Source organism: Furipterus horrens, unplaced genomic scaffold (assembly GCF_987537825.1).
Source record: "Furipterus horrens unplaced genomic scaffold, mFurHor1.1.pri manual_scaffold_1, whole genome shotgun sequence".
NCBI lineage: Eukaryota > Metazoa > Chordata > Mammalia > Chiroptera > Furipteridae > Furipterus > Furipterus horrens.
The window spans coordinates 30,154,205-30,173,265 of record NW_028327171.1 but is presented as its reverse complement, the minus strand read 5'-3'; the positions used below and the strand labels follow the sequence as shown (position 1 = coordinate 30,173,265).

Here is a 19,061-nt window from a genome sequence, read left to right as displayed (position 1 = left end):
GATCTGGTGTGAATGAAGACACCCTCGCTGCAGTCCTTAAAGGCGTATTGGAGGAGCATGGAGAAGAAGATTCCGAACAGCGTAGGCGCGAGGACGCAGCCCTGCTTTACTCCGCTGCTGACTGGGAAGGCCTCAGAGGTTGCGCCGTTGTAGGACACCGTGCTGTGCATGTTGTCGTGAAAGGACATGACCACAGCAAGCAGATGTGGTGGACAGCCAATCTTCCGTAGCAAGCTGAAGAGTCCGCTTCGACTGACCAGATCAAACGCCTTCGTGAGGTCAATAAAGGCGAGGTAGAGTGGTTTATGCTGCTCGTGACACTTCTCCTGCAGCTGGCGTAGGGAGAAGATCATGTCCACTGTTGATCGGCCAGCTCTGAAGCCACACTGGGACTCTGGGTAGACGCGGGAAGCAAGGGTCTGCAGGCGGGCAAGAGCGACCCGGGCGAATACTTTGCCGACGACGCTGAGGAGAGAGATGCCCCGGTAGTTGTTGCAGTCGCTGCGGTCTCCTTTGTTCTTGTACATGGTGATAATGTTGGCGTCTCTCATATCCTGGGGGATGTAACCCTCCTTCCAGCAGAGACAGAGTAGATGGTGGAGCGGCTGTAGCAGGACTGGTTTCCCGCTCTTTAGGATTTCTGGAGGGATTCCGTCGCTTCCTGGTGCTTTCCCGCAAGCGAGGCGGTCGATGGCTTTGCCGAGCTCTGCCGCAGTAGGTGGGGTGTCTAGCTCCTCCATGACTGGTAGGTCTGGGATGGCGTTAAGAGCAGTGTCTGTTACGGTGTTCTTCGTTGCGTACAGCTCGAGGTAGTGCTCGGTCCACCGCCACATTTGCTGTTCCTGGTCAGTGATGACCTCACCTGTCTTGGACTTAAGGGGGGCGATCTTGGAGGGGATTGGGCCTGTTGCCTTCTTGATACCCTCATACATTCCTCGTGCATTGCCTATATCGGTGGCTTTCTGAATGCTTCTGCACAGGTTTAGCCAATAGGTGTTGGCACAGTGGCGGGCGGTCTTCTGGACTTTGTTCCTGGCAGCCCGTAGAGCTTGAAGTGTACTGGGAGTGGGCGTGACCTTGTAAGCCAGTAGGGCCTTCCTCTTAGCCTCGATCACGGGTTCCATTTCTTCCCAGTGAGCCTCGTACCAGTCAGCATTCTTCCGCTCTTTCTTCCCGTAAGCAATAATGGCGGAGTCGTATATGGCGTCGCGGAGACGTGGCCAATTGGATTCGATAATGTCATCTGCCGCCACTCCCTCGCCGAGTGCATCTTCCATCTTGTTGATGAATTGCTGGGTCTTAACTGGGTTGCTGGCACAACTGGTGTTGATGCGTGGGCGACCCTTCATCTTGGAGTGGTGCAACCTCTTCGGCATTATGCGCACCTTGCTTACCACGAGGGCATGGTCCGTGTCGCAGTCTGCACTGTGGTAGCTGCGGGTGAAGAGGGTGCTGCCAATATCCGTTCTTCTGGTGATGACGAGGTCAAGCTCGTGCCAATGACGGGAGCGGGGGTGCCTCCATGACACCTGATGGATCTCTTTGCACTTGAAGAATGTGTTTGTCACGCACAGGCCGTGGTGACACAAAAGTTCAAACAGTCGCTGACCATTCTCATTGATCTTTCCTCAACCAAAGTTTCCAAGGCAGGTGGGCCAGGCCATGTGGTCGGCTCCTACTCTTTTTTTTTTTTTTTTTTTTTTTAAGTATATTTTATTGATTATGTTGTTACAGTAGTTCCAATTTTTTCCCCTTTACTCCCCTCCACCCAGTATCTCCCTCCCCCAGCATCCCCCCCCAAGTCCGTACCCATGGTTCGTAAAAAATAACTATCCCTCCCTCTCAGATATTAAGACCCTTTGTAATCTTGTAAAGGACAATGGGCGAAGGTCTCAAGCTCCTCTAGCTGCTTCAAGCTGGACATGGTCGTCGTCCTACCTACCCTTGGGTCCAGAAATCCCTAATAATAGTGGGGGTGTGGAGGGGAGGGTGGCCTTCCCACATGGGGAAGGATTGTGCAGACTCCAGGTCAGTTGGCTGTCTCCGGACAACGGCGTGCTTGGTTTAGCAGGTTGGCATCCTTGTTGTGTTCTGGGGGGAACAGATTTGGCAAAAAGGGTTAAAAAGCATCATTCAATCCATAACTACTAGGTGACAAAAGGCAGGGATTAATTTTTCAATGTTCCACATTAGGAGAAAAAAAAGGGGGGGGGGGCTTCTTTGGAGGAAGGTGTGCTAGGCACATCTCGCCTGTCCAAAACCCTTTTGCCCATTATATTTAGTTTGGGCTGAGGGAAATAGTTTATGTTTCCCCCTTCTCAGACCTCTGGGCCCTTTCTGTCCAAGCCATTAGGATAGAAAAGAGAATTCAGTTTTAAAGTGAAGCCCACAGACCACCCTATTCTTCATCAACCCAGCCATTTAGTTCAGCCAAACCGTTGAGTCTCAGGAGGCAGCGCTGCAGAGAGGATTAAGTGAGCCTTTTGCGTACAGACAATCACTGAGGTAATGCGGTCATAGGCTTATGCCCTTTGAAAACAGAAAACACATGTTAATTTATGTAACATAGCCAACAAACAAGTCTCTAAATCTGTAAGACTGTCTTATTGGGAAGACATCCAGTTGCAAGGCACTTGACATTCTACTTGCCTGCAACTTGAATCTCTTTGGTGATATCACAGATATGGTTTAATTTTCAAGTGAAACCATTTTTTAAGTGAGAAGAAACTTTTAAGACGGTTAGCTGCCCTACTTTACAGTCTGCCACTGATCATTGTGATTTTCCTTGAATAATGATTTTTCTCCCTAAGATTACTCTCCTTGTCTTTAAAGGGGCTACATTAAGTCCATTTTTAATTTATCCTGTTCGTTTGCATAAACATAACAAGAGCAGCAAATGATCACTTATGATCTTTAGTTCTGTTTTGCTGGAACTTACCCAAGGAACATTTAGGGTGGCCCTCAGTCTGCTCTTCAGGGCACAGAAGCTGGGCCACATACCTGGCATTCATCCTTGCCTGTACACACCTGTCCTTTCCAAGTCTTTATGGTTTTCCATTGTGCCTTAAGGTCCCTTCTAGCCATCTTTCAGGAAAACAACCTTCATTCTTTCCCTGGAGAGATTGCTGTGGACCGCACAACCAACCATGGCAGCAGGCCTTTTATTTCGCGGGCTTTTATTACCTTTGAAAGTCATTCCCAGTCATTCCCATGCCCATTTGCTTGAAATACTTTTTTCCATCCCTTTACTTTCAGTCTGTGTAGATCTTTTGTTCTAAGGTGGGTCTCTTGTAGACAGCATATATGTGGGTCATTCTTTCTAATCCATTCAGCTACCCTATGTCTTTTAATTGGAGCATTTAATGCATTTACATTTAAGGTTATTACCGATAAGTACTTATTCAGTGTCATTTTTCCCCTTTGTACTTGTGTTCTTCTCTGTCTCTCTCTGTTTCTTTATCTTCTTAGAGCAGACCCTTTAGCATCTCTTGCATTGCTGGTTTGGTGGAGATGTATTCTTTTAGCCTTCTTTTGTCTTGGAAGCTCCTTATTTCACCCTCCATTTTGAATGAGAGTTTTGCTGGGTATAGTATTCTAGGTTGTAGACCTTTGTTTTTCATTGCTTGGAATATTTTTTGCCATTCCCTTCTGGCTTGTAGTGTTTCTGCTGAGAAATCTGATGATAGCCTTATTGGAGTACCCTTGTATGTTATTAGTTGTTTTTCTCTTGCTGCTTTTAGGATCCTCTCTTTGTCTTTGAATGTTGCCATTTTAATTATGATGTGTCTTGAGGTGGGCCTGTTGGGGTTCATCTTCATTGGGACCCTCTGTGCTTCCTGGACTTGCGTGACTCTTTCTCTCGTCATGTTAGGGAAGTTTTCTGTCATTAGTTTTTCAAAGAGGTTTTCTATCCCTTGCTCTTCTTCTTCTCCTTCTGGAATTCCTATGATACGGATATTATTACGTTTCATGTTGTCCTGCAGCTGTCTTAGAACCTCTTCAGTCTTGTTCAGTCTTTTTTCATTTTGTTGCATTGTCTGGGAGTTTTTGTGTAGGTTGTCCTCCAGCTCGCTGATCCGATCTTCTGCTTCCTCTAGCCTGCTTTTAATTCCTTCTACTGTGTTCTTCAATTCAGAGATCGTATTCTTCATTTCCTCCTGGCTCTTATTGATAGCTTCTATGTCCTTTTCATGCTCACGTAATTTTCTGTGAGTTCCTTGTAGTTTTTCTGGAGTTCTTTGAAGTTTCCGCTGAGCTCATTCAGCTTCTCCATAATCCATGTTTTGAATTCCATATCTGATAGTTCGCTCCCCTCTATTTCATTTAGCACTCTTTCTGGGGATTCTACCTTTCCTTTTGATGGGAGGTTGTTTCTCTGTCTCCCCATTTTTTTGACTCCTATTGTTTGTTGGTGCTTCCTAGAATGATCTGCACTTCCTGGATCTGCCTCTGGTGGCGTCAGATCATGTACCAGTCTGGCCCTAGGCAGCCTGTTGGAGACTTCCAGGAATCTACTGCTGTTGTCTGTCTTCTTTGATTGTTAATCTGCTCAATCTGTGATTAGCTGTCAGGCTTAAGGACTGTGGGTGTGGCAGCTTAATTCCCGTCAGCAGGGCTTTTGCTTCCCCTCAGGCTGACGCCACTTGGAGGGGAATGGTCTACCCGCAGTACTGGGGATGAGTCAGCACTGGGACCCAGTCGGCTGCTCCTCCAGTTCTTCCCTCAAAGCCACCGTGCCAAACTCTCCCCAAGTGTCTCCAGTCCTCTCTGCCTTCCCTCTGCTTGAGCCCAGGGTAAGTGGTGGCCAAAATATTTTCGTATGTGATCCACTTAAGAGCTCTTTTTCTCCTGCTGTTTCTCTCCGGCTAGCAAGAAACCCTGTGGCTTTTCGCTTTTCACAGCTGATACTGTTTTACTTTCCACTCTGTTGCTGTAGGCTGGGAAGCCCAGCTGGGGGTTTAGACCCTGCCCTTCTCAGGGGGAATCCCCGGCTGCTGAGCTGTTTCTCAGTCCCTTCAGCTGCCACCCATGTGAGCCCAGCCAGCCCTTCCGCGTCTCCGCACTCCCTACCGGTCACGTTGTGATGTAGCGGCCTTTTCTGTCTCTCCGTGGTTATAAGACTTCTTTCCAGCTAGTGTTCGTTGGTTGTTCCAGATGATTTCTCCAAAATTAAGTTGTAAACCCAGACTGGTCCTGGGAGGAGGTTAGTGTAGCTTCCATTTACTCCTCCGCCATCTTGGATCTCCGGTCGGCTCCTACTCTTGCGTTGAAGTCTCCAAGGAGATAGAGAGCGTTACTTCTGGGAATCTTGGATAACGCTTCGTCCAGTGCATGGTAGAACTGTTCTTTTTCTTCGGTGGTGGCGCAGAGGGTTGGGGCATACGCGCTAAGAATGCTGACTGGGCCGAAAGTTGTTGACAATCGGAGGGTAAGTAATCTCTCTGTGCCTCCTGTGGGTGGCTCTATGGAGTTAACAAGCGTGTTCTTCACAGCGAACCCAACACCGTGCTGTCTTGGTTGGTCCGGAGACTTCCCTTGCCAGTAGAAGGTGTAGTTGGTTTCTCTGATAGTTCCGTTGTCGGCCAACCGGGTCTCCTGTAGAGCCGCAATGTCGATGTTTAGTCGTGCCAGTTCCCTATCGATGACAGCGGTTTTCCTGGCACCCTTGATCCACGGAAGGTCTGCAGTAAGTCCGGGGCACATGGTCCTGATGTTCCAGCTAGCGAGGCGAAGAGCCGGAGGCTTCTTTCTTGTTGTTTGCTTGGAATTAACTGGTGCGGGTATTTTGTGGCCCACTTTTCGAGAGGCGCCTCTCTGATCCCCACGCACCCAGTGGGGCAGGCGAGCCATGGCGAGACGGTAGCTGTCCAGTGAGGTGCGATGACCTCTCCCACCGTCAGAGGAGACCCCTGGCGCTCGTTTCCTTCGCCAATCGGATGAGCTTATAACCGGTATCTGTCTCCTCCCGTGTTGAGTCGACATCTTGCGATGACGCTGGAGTGTCCTCTCAAGTGAAACTGAAGCTACAGAGCCTGGGCAGGGTGATATGGAGGGTCTGCTGTTGCCCATGCAGCAGACCCCCCCTTTCTTCGCAGCTGAAGGGTCCAAGGGAAAGACAAAGTCAATACAGCTTGGCTTCAGGTGCGCCGCAGGAGTTGCCGGTGTTGACTACAACGTCAAACCCCCTTAGGGACTCCGGCTCCGGATTTTCTGTCGGGGTTTACTCCCTTAGCCTTTCCCCTGAAGAGGTATGCCGCAAGGCAGCGGAGGTTTTTTGGAGTCAGAGTTTTCCTTCTCTGATTTTAGAGATGTCCTTCCTCTTTCCTCCTTTACAGTCTTCTAGCAGTACCCTAATGTATTTAAACTGTTGATTTTAGTTTAGCTACAACTTTTCTAAATACTATTTATGGGAGAGATGGTCTGCTGCAATTGTTCTAGCCTACATATTTCCCCAACTTTCTTGTACAGTTGAGTCCCAAAGACATTTCTTTCTAGAAAATATTGTGCTATACTCTGTAAAAACATAGGATCGGAATGACTAAGAAAGATCTGTATCTATTAGATTATATTTATACCATGGTATTAAGACAACTATATTATTTTAGTATGGATAGTAAATATATTTCAGTCATGATTTTTCTGCCAAGTTAAGCTGGCAATTAACTAATTCAAAAATGATAAATAAAATAGTAAGTCACAATGAACCACTTCAAGTGGAAAACAAATATTTGTAAACAATGTTAGCAATATACAAACTAATTCAAATGATAAACTATATAGCTACATGTTTGGATCTTCTGTATTAGCTTAGAAAATCATGACCATTGTTAACATGACCTTCTTCCTAAGAGTAGCTTGTAAAAAACTCAAGACAAAATTACTATTTTTTTAGTCAATAACATCCTTTCTTCTCTGTTGGATTTAATGTAAATGTTTTAATTATGTGAAACTTGAAAAAAGACAAAATCACATTTTAAAAGTAGGTGTATAAATTGAAAAAGAAAATATTTCAGTACATTTGCTCAGCTATAATGCCATCTTTGGAATATTCACAATAGGTCTCAGTGTATATTCTGAATTATATGTTATCTTTTTGTTCAATCTTACTTTCTTAATACTAAAAAACATTAGGGTTAAATTATTGTACTCAGAGATACCATAGTTTTTATATTTAATCTGAACAAATGTTAACCTGATGAATTTTTTTAAAAATAATCTTAGAGCGTAGCTATTTACTGCATTCATGATATTTTTAAAATCTTTTTTTATTGCCAGCAACAGTTATTGAATTTTTTCTGTAATATTTCTGCTTCTCATTTTTGAAAATGAAGATGTATAATTATTGATGAACTAGAAAGGAAAGCTTTATAAGTTAAATTATCTTTGATTTGATGTTGTATTTTTTTCCTCCAAATTAGTTTTGGCATGAATTTTAAAACTACTACAAAATCAAATGAAGATATTATACTCTATTTTTTAAAAATATAAACTTTTTATAAAAATTGAAAAATGTCAAAATTTTCTAAGATCATTACATTGAATGTTAAATTTTTAATATGTTTCATATTATGGATTACTTATATTTTCCTTTTCATAATTTAAATGTTTTAAACATGATGCTTTAATATTTAGTAATTGACTTTTATTTTACTATTTTTATCAAATTTATTGAGGTTACTTTGATTAATAAAATTAGGTAGTTTTCAACTCTACAATTCCATGATGTACCATCTATATAAATGGAGTCAAATATATAATGGTGGAAGAAGATTTGACTTTGGGTGGTAGGTAATTTGATTTTAAATTTCATTAAGTTATAAAATTTTAAGAAGAAGTTAAGAATAATTTTTAAAGACACTGACTTTTAACAATTTTTATGATAAAGATTAGTAAAACAAAATGATTGTATCATTTAATGCAAAGTAAAAATAAAGACTTTATTTCTAAAAAGATGTTTAGGAAAAATCATGAAAAAAATATTCAGTTTTATTCTATTGAATGATACCAGAAAATAAGGTAATTTTCTGTTATCCTTGCCACTCAGCTATGTATTTTCTTTTAATGAAATATGTAGTACTACAAAAGATTCACATATTCATTTTTTATTATTAAAACAGTAGCTTCTGTGCATAGTAAAGTGACAGACAATACACTTCTCAGAATGACAATTTACAGTCTGAGAGTAAAAATGAACTATGAATGGTTAAATGTGAACTCATGCATACTGAATTTATAAAAACTTGTGTTCATACAATGAATTAACAGTCTTGAATTTATATGCAAAAAAACCTTATAAGCAGGAATATATTTAGTCAGATGTGTTTATATGCAAATAAGTAGTGTAAGTATATAAATATTGAGGAACAGAACTTTACACATTATGAAAATGATGTGATTCATTTTTACAGTTTTTTTTTTTTAACGAAAACATTTAAATAGTTTTGACCATGAAGGCTTTGTAACAATTCATAGCTTAATCAGGTGTTACCGAATAAGAGAGAACCTTGAAAAAACTTGTCAAGATACCTTCTGACTTCCTATAAGATCTGTTGAGTCCTTTATAAGAACTACATTCCAATCCACCACACAGCCCAATTCAACTCACCCATTCTGCTCCCTAGAAATATTTCTCAATAAACATATTTTATGCAGATTTCTGAGATGGTTTTCCAGGCAATTGGAATAGAGTAGTTCTTATTCTCTCCATGATTAGTGCAAAAATTGGCCTTTGGGGGATAATAGTAAGTAGAAAGTCAAACATGTATAGGTCACCCCTGTAATATAAATTAAGTGTCATAATTTTAGAAGAATTTCAAACATTTTGTATTTATTCATCAGTTCTTCAAATGATGACTTCTTATGGACAGGTTTCTTACTAGACTTTGGGGTATGTGCTAACTAATGACACATTACATTCAAGCCCACAATTTTATGTGGTCCCTGGTTCTAACCTTTAATTATAGTGTATCACAGTATATTTGTCTGACTCATTTACTCCTTTACTTTGTTAGTCTTTTTTTTTTTTTTTTTTTTTTTTTATTTTGGTTTTTCAATTACAGTTGTCCCCTTTTCCCCCAATTTCTCTCCCCCACCCAGCCCACCCCCTCTCCCGCAATCATATCCCTCCCCGCTGTCCATGTCCATGAGTCCTTCATACAGGCTCTTTAATTAAACCCTTCCCTTACTTATCCCCCTTCTCTCCCTCTCCCCTCCCCCCTATTGACTGCTACTCTGCTTTTTGTTCTATTTAGTTCCTTTGTCTGTGTTGTTCTTTAGTTTCCTGTATTAGGTGATATCATATGGTATTTTTCTTTCTTTGCCTGGCTTATTTCACTAAGCATAATCCTCTCTAGTTCCATCCATGTTGTTGCAAATGGTAGGAGTTCCTTCTTTCTTTCTGCTACATAGTATTCCATTGTGTAAATGTACCACAGTTTTTTGATCCACTCATCTACAGATGGGCACTTAGGTTGTTTCCAGCACTTAGCTATTGTAAACAGTGCTGCTATGAACATAGGGGTGCATAAGTTCTTTTGAATTGGTGTTTCAAGATTCTTCGGGTATAATCCTAGTAGTGGAGTCGCTGGTTCAAAAGGCAGTTCCATTTTTAATCTTTTGAGGTAATTCCATACTGTTCTCCATAGTGGTTGCACCAGTCTGCATTCCCACCAACAGTGCAGTAGGGTTCCCATTTCTCCACATCCTCGCCAGCACTTGTTGCTTGTTGATTTGTTGATGATGGCCATTCTGACTGGTGTAAGGTGGTATCTCATTGTGGTTTTTATTTGCATCTCCCTGATGGCTAATGATGTTGAGCATTTTTTCATGTGTCTATGGACCTTCTGTATGTCCTCTTCGGAGAAGTGTTTGTTCAGGTCCCTTGCCCATTTTTTAATTGGGTTGTTTGTTTTCTTGATGTTGAGTCGTATCAGCTCTTTATATATTTTGGATATCAGTCCCCTGTCTGTGATGTCATTGGCAAATATGTTTTCCCATATGGTTGGTTTCCTTTTCAATTTGCTGTTGTTTTCTTTTGCTGAGCAGAAACTCTTCAGTTTGATGTAATCCCATTTATTTATTTTTTCCTTTATTTCTCTTGCTTTAGGAGATGTATCCGTGAAGAGATTGTTACGTGAGATATCTGATATTTTCTTGCCTATGTTTTCCTCTAGGACTTTTATGGTGTCACGGCTTACATTTAAGTCTTTGATCCATCTTGAGTTTATTCTCGTGTGTGGTGTAAGTTGGTGGTCTAGTTTCATTTTTTTGCAGGTCCCTATTCAGTTCTCCCAGCACCATTTGTTAAAGAGGCTCTTCTCACTCCATTTTATGTTCCTTCCTCCTTTATCAAAGATTAGTTGACCATAGAGGCCTGGGTTTATTTCTGGACTCTCTATTCTGTTCCACTGATCTATATGTCTGTTCTTATGCCAGTACCATACTGTTTTGATTACAGTGGCTTTGTAGTATTGTTTGATATCTGGTGTTGTGATTCCTCCTGCTGTGTTCTTCTGTCTCAAGATTGCTTTTGCTATTCGGGGTCTTTTTTGGTTCCATATGAATTTATGGAGTATTTGTTCTAGGTCTGTGAAATATGTCATTGGTATTTTAATAGGGATTGCATTGAATTTGTAAATTGCTTTGGGTAGTATGGCCATTTTGATGATGTTGATTCTTCCCATCCAAGAACATGGTATTTGCTTCCATTTATTTGTTTCTTCCTTAATTTCTTTCTTCAATGTTATGTAATTTTCAGAGTACAGGTCTTTTATCTCTTTGGTTAAGTTTACTCCTAGGTACTTTATTTTTCTTGTTGCTATAGTAAATGGTATTTTCTTTTTTGTCTCTGTCTCTGCTATTTTATTGTTGGTGTACAGAAATGCCTTGGATTTCTGTATATTTATTTTGTACCCTGCGATTTTGCCAAATTCACTTATTATATTGAGTAGTCTTTTAGTGGAGTTTATAGGATTTTCTAGGTATACTATCATATCATCTGCATATAATGAAAGTTTCACTTCCTCTTTCCCAATTTGGATTCCTTTTATTTCTTTTTCTTGTCTGATTGCTGTGGCTAGGACTTCCAACACTATGTTGAAAAGGAGTGGAGAGAGTGGACAACCTTGTCTCGTTCCTGAGTTCAGGGGGAATGCTTTCAGTTTTTGTCCATTGAGTATGATGTTGGCCTCAGGCTTCTCATATATAGCCTTAATTATGTTAAGATATGCTCCCTTTATTCCCATTTTGCTGAGTGTTTTCATCATAAATGGGTGTTGAACTTTATCAAATGCTTTTTCTGCATCTATTGATATGATCATGTGATTTTTGTCTTTCATTCTGTTTAGGTGATGTATTATATTTATTGATTTGCGAATATTAAACCATCCTTGCATCCCTGGAATGAAGCCCACTTGATCATGATGTATGATCTTTTTGATGTGTTGCTGGATCCTGTTTGCCAATATTTTATTGAGGATTTTAGCATCGATGTTCATCAGTGATATTGGCCTGTAGTTTTCTTTCTTTGTTGTGTCTTGACCTGGTTTGGGGATTAGGATAATACTGGCTTCATAGAAAGAGTTTGGGATTTTCCCTTCTTCTTGGATTTTTTGGAACAGTTTGAGGAGGATAGGAGTTAGTTCTTCCCTGAATGTTTTGTAGAATTCGCCTGTGAAGCCATCCGGTCCAGGGCTTTTGTGTGCCGGGAGATTTTGGATTACTGTTTCAATTTCCTTCTTTGTTATTGGTCTGTTGAGACTTTCCACTTCTTCTTGATTCAGTTTTGGAAGGTTGTATGTTTCTAGAAATTTGTCCATTTCTTCTAGATTGTCAAATTTCTTGTCATACAGTTGTCTGAAGTAATTTCTAACTATCATTTGTATTTCTGAGGTATCAGTCGTGATTTCTCCTCTTTCATTTCTGATTTTGTTTATTTGTGTCTTCTCTCTTTTTTTCTTGATTAGACTGGCTAGAGGCTTGTCGATTTTGTTGATTTTTTCGAAGAACCAGCTCCTAGTTTCGTTGATCTTTTGGATTGTTTGTTTAGTCTCTATGTCATTTAGTTCTGCTCTGATCTTGATGATTTCATTCCTTCTTCTTGCCCTAGGCTTTGTTTGTTGTTGTTGTTCTAGTTCTTGTAGCATTGTGGTTAGGTTTTTTATTTGAGATTCTTCTAGCCTTTTCAGATATGCCTGTATTGCTATAAACTTCCCTCTCAGGACTGCTTTTGCTGTGTCCCACAGGTTTTGGGTTGTTGTGTGCTCATTATCATTAGTTTCTAGAAATTTCTTGATTGCTTCTTTGATGTCATTGTTAGCCCATTCATTATTTAATAGCATGTTATTCAATCTCCATGAGTTTGGGTGTCTTTGATTTTTTCCTCTGAGGTTGATTTCTAGTTTCAAGGCATTGTGATCTGAAAAGATGCTTGATATGATTTCAATTTTCTTGAATTTGTTGAGGCTTGTTTTGTGACCTATCATGTGGTCTATCTTTGAAAATGTCCCATGTGCACTTGAAAAGAATGTATATTTTGCTTCTTTGGGGTGAAAAGTTCTATATATATCAGTTAGATCCATGTGGTTTAGTGTGTTGTTCAATGCCTGTATATCCTTGGTGTTTCTTTGCTTTGATGATCTGTCTATTGTTGATAATGGAGTGTTGAAGTCCCCTACTATGAGTGTGTTGTTGTTGATATCCTTTTTGTGGTCTTCTAGTATTTGCTTTATGTATTTGGGTGCTCCTATGTTGGGTGCATATATGTTTATCAAAGTCATATCTTCTTGATGGATTGTTCCTTTAAGTATTATGAAATGTCCTTCTTTGTCTCTTTTTATTGTCCTTGCTTTGAAATCCATTTTGTCTGATATGAGAACTGCTACCCCGGCTTTTTTTTCCGGTCCGTTTGCTTGGAATATTTTTTTATATCCCTTTACTTTCAGTCTGTGTAAATCTTTTGTTTTGAGGTGTGTTTCTTGTAGACAGCAAATATGTGGGTCCTGTTTTCTTATCCATTCCGTTACCCTATGTCTTTTAATTGGAGCATTTAATCCATTTACATTTAAGGTTATTATTGACGTGTATTTATTCATTTCCCTTTGTACCTCTGTTCCTCTCCTCTCTTGTTTTTTCCTAGAACAGTCCCTTTAGCATCTCTTGCAATGCTGGTTTGGTGGAGATGTATTCTTTCAGTCTTCCTTTGTCTGAGAAACTCCTTATTTCACCTTCTATTTTGAATGAGAGCCTTGCTGGGTAGAGTATTCTTGGTTGTAGGCCTTTGTTTTTCATTGCTTGAAATATTTTTGACCATTCCCTTCTGGCTTGTAATGTTTCTGTTGAGAAATCAGTTGATAGCCTTATCGGAGCTCCCTTGTATGTTATTTGCTGCTTTTCTCTTGCTGCTTTTAGGATTCTCTCTTTGTCTTGGAATGTTGCCATTTTAACTATGATGTGCCTTGGAGTGGGTTTTTGGGGGTTCCTCTTGATTGGAACTCTCAGTGCTTCTTGGACTTGCATAGCTTTTCCTCTCATCAGGTTCGGAAAATTTTCTGTCACTATTTCTCCTATCAGATTTTCAATTCCATGTTCCTTTTCTTCTTCCTCTCGTATTCCGATGATCCTTAAATTATTTTTCCTAATGCTATCCTGTAATTCCCTTACATCTTGTTCATATTTTTTCAATCGTTTTTCATTTTGCTGTATTGTCTGGGAGTTTTTCTCTACATTATCTTCTAACTCACTAATCCGATCTTCTGCTTCGTTTAGTCTGCTTTTGACTGATTCTACTGTGTTTTTCAGTTCAGAGATTGTATTCTTAAGTTCTTCCTGGTTCTTGTTAACGATTTCTATGTCTTTTTTTATGCTGGTGTAGTTCTCTGCCAGTTCCCTGTAATTTTCTTGGAGCTGCTGGTAACTTCCTTGAAGGTTGTCATAGTTGATTTTAAGGATGTCGAGTATATTGAGCTTCTTTACCACCATTGTTTTGAATTCCATGTCTGACATTTGGGCTATGTCTATTTCATCTATCTCTCTTTCTGAGGATTCCTCTTTTCTTTTCATTGAGGGGTTATTTTTGCGTCTTACCATGTTGGATTCTTTTTGTTTTTATTTATTTATTTATTTATTTATCTATTTATTTATTGGGGGGGTAGTCTGCTTTGACTTCCCTCCTTTGTGGTGTAATATTCTTTATCGAAGGTCTGGGAGTTTCAGTGGTGCAGTCTCTTTGATATCCTGAGCCTGATGGTCTTAAGTTACCCTTTATGTCGTTTGTTTATGCTGTTCGGTTATATTTCAGATGTTCTTTGATAGGATCTTCCTTCTGGCTACTTGGTTGAGAGTCACTCTATCTGCTTTGTCTTGAGTTCTTTTGTGGATATGCTGTTAAAGACATAAACACACAGCCCAGGCAGGAGACCCACACCCTCAGAAAGTATCCCCCACTCTATCCTGCTATCGTTAGCCAACTAGCCCGTATTAATATAAATGTAAAGAGATTTGAGCTTTTATACTATAAGAAGAATAGATACGAGTTGTTTTTGGGGAGGAAAAATATAATTTTTGATAGAGGGGTTGATAGATTAATAATAGTTGAGACTGTGCAAGCCAGTTAGTAATATTTACATTGTATGTTAAGAAAAATAGAAGAAAAGGATAGAAAAATACTTAGTATAGTAAGAAAGTGGGATTGTATTGTATTTGGGTTTATATAGTAATTATATTGTATTATTTAAAGTAATAGGGGGGCTAAGCTAGACACACAAACGAATAAACCACTATTAAAGAGAAAGGATGAGAAGGAGAGGTTATATGCAACACGTTAGAGATAAAGTTTGTTATTATTGGAAGAGGTGGAGGAAAAACACTCCCCCAAAAAATCCCCAAGAAAATAGGAGAAAGAAAAGAAGAAAGAGAGAAAGAGAAGAAAATAAAAAATTTACCACAACCCCCCCCAAAAAACCCCAAAAGTTTAGCAAGAAAGGAACAAAGAAAGATAGAAAAGAAAGAATACAGAAGAAAGAAAAAAGAGAGAGAAAAAAAAATTGAACCAAAAAAAAAAAAAAAAAAATATATATATATATATATATATATATACCCCCCAAAACCCCCCCCAAAAAAAACCCCAGGAAAAGAATAAAGAAAGAAGGAAAGAAAAGAAATTATTAAGAAGAAAGAAAGAACAAGGGAGAAAAATTTGGGAGAAAAAATTTGGAGAAAAAAAAAAAAACGATGTTTTTACTGCGTTTTAGCCTTGGTGTGTTGCCTTCTTTTTCTGGGTCCGCAGCTGGTCTAGTGTGGCAGGTCAGAGGTTCTTGTTCTTTTGCCGGACTGGTGTGCGCACCCGGTTGCCGCTATGGTGCGCGCCCGCGATTGCCGGCGCGGCGCGCTACCTTGCTGCCCGCTGTAGCCAGTTGAGGTGCCCTTGCGCGTAAGCCCCTGCGCGCTCTGACGGCCCGAGAGTTTGCCCCGTGGTTGGAGCCCACTGCTGCCGGGCCGCGGTGGTTCCCCGTTCGTGCCAAGGTGTCTCTGTCCGCGCGGGCGGCCCGAGCGCTTTCCCCGGGATTGGCTCCTTCTTTCGCTGGGGCGCGGCAGTTCCCCGTTCGCGCCGAGGTGACCCTGCCCGCGCGGACGGCCCGAGCGCTTTCCCCGGGATTGGCTCCTTCTTTCGCTGGGCCGCGGCGGTTCCCCGTTTGCGCCAAGGTGACCCTGCCCGCACAGGCGGCCAGAGAGCTCCCACTGACCCCGGGCTGAGGTGCTTTCACGCTCGCACGCTGCCCCGTGCCCTCAGTCCCGCTGAGCCGAGCTCCGGGAGTTGGTCTCTCGCCTCTTAGGGCAGGGCCAGGGACACTTGCGCTCAGTGGAATCGAGCGTCCGTGGGTCTCCGCCTCTCGCTGTTCCCGTGCTGCAGCCGCCCGCCTTCCCTCACCCGTCTGGGCGGGCACAAACAGAGCCTGCGCTAGTGGTCTGCTTTCCGGCCTGGGGCCCTACGCCCATGGGAGCTGTCTAGGGGTGTCTGTGCACAGTCCTCTGCGTGTTCAGTGGGCCCTCCCTGTGCCCGTTGGGGCACTGATCTTATGTCCGTTGGGGAATGTCCGAGGGACGCCTGGACTCACGGCCCGGCGCACCTGGGCCAGTGAATGAGAGCACTTCCCTATGTGCGCCCCCGCGACCCAATGGTAGGGTTGAGGAGTGGATTAGCGCGCCCGTGCGCCTGGGCTCCTCCAGAACGGCCTACCCCACCCAAACTTTCCTCCCGTCTCCACCATCCACTAGAGAAAAATATAAAGGAGAATTATGTTCTCACTTGCCCGGTAGCACGCTGTCTCCTGTCCTTCAGCGCCAATGCCACTTGGTCGAGTCCCGTCTCTACCAGCGGGCAGAGATCCGCTCTCCGCCTGACTCCTCTCTTGTTAGTCTTTTTAACATTATATCCTTTGTCATCAAATCTCCAATATATGTCGTCTTTACTTACGAAGCCCATTTCCTATTGAAGTGAGAAAATAAAAGCAATCAAAGGAGAAATTTATAAATTTCCACCATCATATATACATAGAAAAGCATTTGAACCCATAAAGCAGCAAGCAGTTCCCAAACTTTTGGGGACAGGTTTCGTGGAAGATAGTTTTTCCACGGAAGGGGGCACGGGGGGGGGGGGGCGGGTAGGGATGGTGATGCTCTATAGCTTGCCACCAGATACAGCTTGTCACTTGCCACTCACTGATAGGGTTTTGATATGAGTCTGCAAGCAATTGATTTACTATGATCTCTGTGCAGTCAGACTTCTCTGTTAATAACAATCTGTATTTGCAGCCGCTCCTCAGCCTTAGCATCACCGCCTCAGCTGCACCTCGGATCATCAGGCATTAGATTCTCATAAGCAGCACACAATCTTGATCCCTCACAGGTGCAGTTCACAGTAGGGTTCGGCTCCTAGGAGAATCTAAGGCCCACTCTGATCTGCCAGGGGGTGGAGGCGGTATTGCAGGGATCTGAGCTGCTGTAAATCCAGATGAAGCTTGCCTGCCGCGCACTCCCTGCCGTGCGACTGGGTTCCTAACAGGCCATCAGGATTGCGGAGCAGAGCCATGCAGAGCTAGTCGCGAGTGACTGCGCCCCCAAAGGTGTTAGGGATAAAATCTTGGAGCCTGTGACGTGTGAGGAAAAAAATCTGAAATGCTCCAGCTTTTCTGAGCGTATTTGAAAGGAGGTGATCTGTCTGGCCTGTGTGCAGTGGCTCGGTTGGCAGAATCACTCCCTGGGGTTGAGGCCTGTGAAAATGACACCTTCTGATACAGCCGAAACCCTATCACGGAACTCCCTCTTGCTATTAACCCCGCAGGTTGTGCGGGTCCTGAACCTAAAATGAGTACCCATGTCAAGAGGCCTCACGCCTTGAACAGCACAAGCACTTTAAAGTTCTTCCAAAGCACAGTCACCAAACGCCCCTCGGGTCGTCCACTCCGAACCATCGCGGTATCAGAAGATGAAGACTGAGTGGAAATCCACTGGGTATCTAGCCTGGTCTCAGATTCAGGCGCTGGGCCTGAACGCTCCTAGAGACATCAGGAAGCACGCCATGGTCATTGGATATATTGGGACCATCATTCGCAATGAAGTAGCAAACAGAAAAGAGAAACTTCGTGAGTCTCAGAACCGTAGCGTGTACACGTTCCGCATAGATAACGACCATGCGATCAATACGACACTCACGGGAGGGCCTGTGAGATACCTCAACCGTTCATGTTCACCTAATTGTGTGGCTGCAGTGGTGACCTCTGAGAGGACACAAAATTATCATCAGCTCCAACCGGAGAATCCAGAAAGGAGAAGAGCTGTGCTGTGCTCTAGTGTGACTTGGGAGAGACGGGCGCAGGATGCCCTGTCACTGCGAAGCTGGGGGCTGTAAGTGCGTGAACTGAACGCATTCTTGACCGTCTCAGTGGGCGGCTTGCTCCCAGGAAGAAGCGATTCAACACACCGTTGGGATTTGGCAGCAGAAAGATTCCATTTTCTGTTTTATGACTTTGAAAACTAGCTTCTGGGAGTTCTGATTTCCTTAGTCTTTCAGGGTAAGCAGCACCAGGAGAACACTGCCTTGAGCAACTTTCCTGACGCGGCTGAGGTTGAATGGTCCGGCAGCACTTTTTTTCTTTTTTGTTTCATCTTTCTTCTTTCTTCTTCTTCCTTCTTCTCCTCCCTCTTTCTTCTTCTCCTTCATTCTTTTCATGTTCTCCTTCCTCTCTCCTCCTTCCTTCTCTTCTTCATTTCTTCCCTTTCCCTCTTTTTCTTTTTGTTTTCTTTCTTTTTTTCTTTTTCTGTGGGTGGTTTTGTTTGTTTGTTTGTTTGTTTGTTTTAGTCTAAGGGTCTAAGAAGAAATTTTTACTGGGGCAGGCGCTTTCCCGTGAATATAAGATTGAAATCACCAGCAAAAGGAAGAAATCCGAAGTGCTGACCCTTGCTTTATTTGAAAAGGGGCAGGCCCTCTAATTTAAAATGTCGTTCGTGGCCCGGTGGCTGGGGACCCCTGCCATAAACAGTACTCTCCCTTGTCTCCTCTTGTATAGCAGTCCTAGGATTCCTACTTAAGGCAAAGCCCTTTACTTTTGCGCTGGATCCCATTGTTTACCCTACACTGTAGTCTTCACTCTGAACATCTCTTCCCTACACCAAAACATTTTTTGTTATATATTTCCCTTAAGCATACAATATGACATCATTTTATCTCACATTAAAAAAGAAATCTAACTTACCTTGTCTTCCCACACTGTCTCTAAATACTTTCCTACCATTTTATCTCAAACTCATTTCAGACAGATTTTCACCCCACCAAATTATCTCAACCAGTCAAGTATTACATGTTGTTAAATGCAGTATTCAACTTCTAGATATGGTGGAACTATCATTGGTATTGGCATAACTTTCACTCTCTTCTAATGAAAATAAAATAAGTGAATAAAACAAGAGAATTATGATTCACTTGGCTTCCAGGACACTACCTTCTCTCTTTTTTCCTACTATGGTTGTTCTTTCTCAGTCTTTAATATTGGTTCTTCTTCATCTTT

General features: G+C 42.2%; 1 pseudogene; it reads right to left on the bottom strand.

The window, feature by feature from the left end:
* The window catches only part of LOC150020825 (U2 small nuclear ribonucleoprotein A' pseudogene), a 146,712-nt pseudogene extending 129,244 nt beyond the window's left edge, over positions 1-17,468 (bottom strand).
* Between the last annotated feature and the right edge of the window lie 1,593 nt (positions 17,469-19,061).